General features: G+C 30.9%; 1 long non-coding RNA gene across 1 annotated transcript; it reads right to left on the bottom strand.

The window, feature by feature from the left end:
* Nucleotides 1-2,366: 2,366 nt before the first annotated feature.
* LOC107869688 lies at nt 2,367-4,069 on the bottom strand. The gene is made up of 2 exons (XR_001673904.2): nt 3,631-4,069; nt 2,367-2,522 (listed from the first exon to the last, which is right to left on the bottom strand). It is a non-coding gene; the product is annotated as an uncharacterized LOC107869688 (long non-coding RNA).
* Nucleotides 4,070-4,446: the final 377 nt, after the last annotated feature.

The following is a 4,446-nucleotide window of genomic DNA, read 5'->3' as shown; positions in this document are numbered from 1 at the left end:
AATCGTTCATTGGCTTATTTTCTTGCAACTTCAGAGTATATATTGGAGTCACTGGAATTAAAACTAATCAGTTACTGTAGGATAGAATTTTTGGGGATTCTGTTAAGCGTAACATTTATAATGATTTAGAATGAACTAGAAATAGCCAAAGGATATATATTAATCACTATTTTTTCTGATTAGAAAAAATAACTGCAGAAAAAAAAATACTTTAATGGGTGTGGGTCGAGTTATGTTAAATGAATCGATTGTTTTTAGTGGGTCTAAGATATTTTGAAATTAATATTGATTTATTTTAATTAATGTCGCGGACCTCTAATAAAAGGCCACATGGCAAAACTATTTTGAAAAATCCACCATTAAAAAGTAATGACATGGGTGAACTGATTTTATAACAACCATAGCATAAATGATTTGAATTTTTAACTGATGACATAAATGAGTCATTTCTGATAGTTTAGTGGCATATTTGAGTCTTTTCTCTTATTTTAATTAATGATGTGGACCTTTAATAAAAGGCCACGTGGCAAAGCTGTTTTTGAAAACCACTATTAAAAATTAATGGCATGGATGAGCTGATTTTGTAACGGCGATGGCATGAATGAGCCAAACTTTTAACCGATGTCATAAATGAGTCATTTCTGATAGTTCAATGGCATATTTGAACCTTTTTCCTATTTTATATGAATACATACTATCTGTAAAACCGAATACAACGCGCATAAATCGAATACAACGAGTATAAATGATAATTATGTAAAATGTGGCTATGAAAGATGGGTTTTATAGCAAAATGCTGCAATTTTTGAAAGATCCCCTATAATAAATCTAGCTACCCAAAACAACTGAACATATAAAGTAAAGAAAAGAGAAATAAATTCGCAAGATCGAAGAAAGGATTTATTTTATTTTATTCGAATCAACACCCTATTTATTAATCATTACTCAGCTCAGTAACCAAAAACTAGGTTATTAACAAGTGACCATGCCGTGTGTCACATTGTCGAATGATGCTTGGGTTACCATCATCTCTAAATGTCTACCCACCCCTCACTTAATTTAGTTATTAAGCCTATAGGTGTTGTAAAAAGAAAGAATAAAACTAGCATTCCTTAAGGTGCTTACCCGTCCCAACTTAATGTCCAAGAGGCATTGGCCTTCTTCTACATTGGATTTGGGGTCTAGACAAGAAACCAAGCTTCCTAATTACACTCAAAGTTTGCGTCAAACACATTTGGACAAACACGTAACATGTAAGAGTCTCAATTAAGCCTGTTGATTAATTAGAGATTAGTTAAGTGAATATCATGCTAAGACCAACAACTACTTGCTTTGATGTAATTAAAATCCATAGGCATGCTAGTAAGTGACATTAATTATTTATGCACGATAAATTCATTTAAACTTGACAAAATTAAGTAAACATGTCAAGAACAAATAAATATGTTGAGGAAATTAAATGAGCATGATACCAATTGATTCTAATATGCGTAAAACATGTTGAACAATAAAACTCAGTGGCTAGGATTGCTATTAAAACGCTGAAAGAAATATAATTTAAATACTGTAAAATTACAGTCAAGCTGCTGAAAATATTACTTAAATATTCTGACATTTAAAACTAGGTATTGTAAATAAGTTAAATATGCTAAAAGAAAATAAACTTAAATGCTGGAAACATATTTAGAGTGCTAAAAAATAGACTAAAATGCCAAAAAAGATTGAGTTTTAGTGGGTGAAAATTTCATGAAAAGTTGAAAGTTGAATTTCAGTGTTGAAAAACATTATTAACCTGCTGAAAAATAATAAAAATGACGCTGCAGCTAAATTAATTGCTGAAAATATAGTAATTTTACATTGCTGAAATTTATTTTAAAAATACGGGAAACTAATATTTTATTGCTGTAAATTGTTTATAAAAGTGCAGAAAGCAGATTTTTTTATTATTGAAATTTGTCTTAAATGCGAAAAATGATTTTTCTTTGCGGGAAATTATTTAATATGCTGGAACTGATTTTGTTGTTATTATCATGAATTAAGCTGGAATTTAAATTCTAATTACCAAACCGTTGTTTGAAAAAAAATTAAACTAAATGCGAGCAAAATATGTTGAACACTCGTTAAACACATTGCAAGTTAATCAACAGCACGAAATCGATTTTAATTAGTGATGAATCCTAAAAATATGCTCTCCACACGCCCAAATAAATTAATTAATAAACCTAGATTATGTTTGCCTAAATGATTCACGTAGCACATAAAACACATAAACATGCTCTCTAGACGCCCAAATAAATTAATTAATAAACCTAGATTATGTTAGCCTAAATGGTTCACGTAGCACATAAAACACATAAACCCCGCCCTCAAGAATCTCCATAATAATTTATTATTACATAAGCGTTTATACATTAATATTACAAACTAATATAAGAGAAAAAACAACTAAACTAGCAAGGAATAATGTAGTCCCTCTCAAACACCCAGGCAACTCTTTTAATTTCAAAACCATCAACTTATACCTGTCAGACACAATGAAATAGCAGAACAAGCACAAAAGAGATAAATTAGTACACCACGACATCAAAAACACCAACGAGTTCGTATAGGCATATTTTCTAGCATCATCATATAAGGTATTAAAATTGCATTGACAGAAACTTATCGATAAGCCAAAAAGAAAATAATAAAGAAGACCTTAACAAGACAATTGAAGAAATAGGTAGATCGAATGCCTTCTTAAAAAAATGCCAAAAGGAACTTGAAAATATTTATGAACTTTTATATAGAGGAAGATGTAGCTAGTACTGAGTACAATATCCGATGAAAGGTGAATGTTAATAAGAAAAGGAGGTGTTTATATAGACGGAGAGTCCTAACTAATAAAATTTATGTAAGAAAAGAATAAATATCAGCTTAATTGTATAAGTCAAATCAAATCCCGTGTAAGAAGCTTGTCATAAAATGAGCAACGTATCAAAGATGCTGTGATCAATTAAAAGGGAACCAAAGATGCGCAAATCATAGAGAGTCCCTCAAAAAGGTAAAGAAATAGAAAAAAAAAAAACATAGGCTACCAATATTCCGACCTTCTAATTAAGGAATAATTTAAATTATAAAAACAGCTAAATGTATAACAACTCGACATTTACCAAAATTAAGCGGTAATTCAAATCCATCATAAGAAATCATTATTCGAAACAACGCAAATAGAAGTTGTCACACACTCGAAACTAATTTGGATAGAATAAAAACAACAGGCTTCCTTAATTATCATGTAAGGTTGTCATGATTGATTCAAGGAAGGAAGAAGATAAGCTATGTGAAGAAAATCCGAGATTATATACCAAATCAAGAAAATGACAGTATGAGAAAGAGCCAGAATCACATCATTTGTCCATAAAAATCACGAGTCAATCCCTAATTTTAAAATTAGGGCTAGCTCCCAATTTAATAGAAATTAGGGATTTTAACATATGATAATCTAAACAAGATAACAAACCCAAATCGGAAGAAATTAGATCAAAAGTCTGACATAAGTTTTGTCAATTTCCAATCACAGATCCTGTCCAAAGATAAATAAAAATAAAAGACCGGGTAGAAAAATAAAATTAAACTAAGAAAACAAACCTGGAACGGATTCTTATGAATTCGTCATAAATTGCGATGTTTCTCGACAAAGTTCAAATCGGACAATGCCCCCCTAGTTCGTCAGTGGTGGCGCTAGTTCTCAGGGTTCGCCGGATGGTAGCAAAGCGGTGAGACTCTTTCACTACCCATAGCGGCTGGAGCTTCGCCGGTGCCGATTGCTACGCTGACTAGGAAGGAGAACGGAGAGAGGAGGTGGATTTGGATGGCTAATTTTGTTAGAGTTTTGGCAGCTGGTGGGGTTCGCCGATGGTGGCATCGCCGGTGGGATAAGTGATGGCAGCCATGTCTGTTGATAGAGAGAGAAAGAGAGAGATGAGAGTTGAGAAAGGAAAGGGATGCGATGATTTGAGGGAATTAGGGTTGGGTTTGGTTTTAAAAAGGAAAGAAGGAAAAAATTGATCTCGACCATTGAATTAATTTTGATCAACAACTGAGAACTGAGATTTAAGGTTATGTGAAATTCAAAATATGGTTAGAATTGAAATTAAAAAAAAAAAAAATTGAGTCCAACTAGGCTGCAATTGTCATAAACTAGATAAAATTAGGTCAAAAAATAAATAAATTGGGAACATTAAATGAAAGTAACTGCTACTTCACTAATAATAGTAATAATAAATAAATAAATTTATTAATATAAATAAATCATATAAAAATTAATGACACGTAAAATATTATTTTAATATAAGTGATAATAATAAACTATACACCTATAAATTGCAAAATATCATTTTTAATATAATAACTAAATGTTTTCAAATTACAGGTGTGATCAAATAATTTAATAAATATTAAGAA

The sequence above is a fragment of the Capsicum annuum genome, chromosome 4, assembly GCF_002878395.1.
Source record: "Capsicum annuum cultivar UCD-10X-F1 chromosome 4, UCD10Xv1.1, whole genome shotgun sequence".
In the NCBI taxonomy this organism is placed as follows: Eukaryota; Viridiplantae; Streptophyta; class Magnoliopsida; order Solanales; family Solanaceae; genus Capsicum; species Capsicum annuum.
The sequence above is the reverse complement of the archived record's forward strand: the minus strand, read 5'-3'. Positions and strand labels throughout refer to the sequence as shown.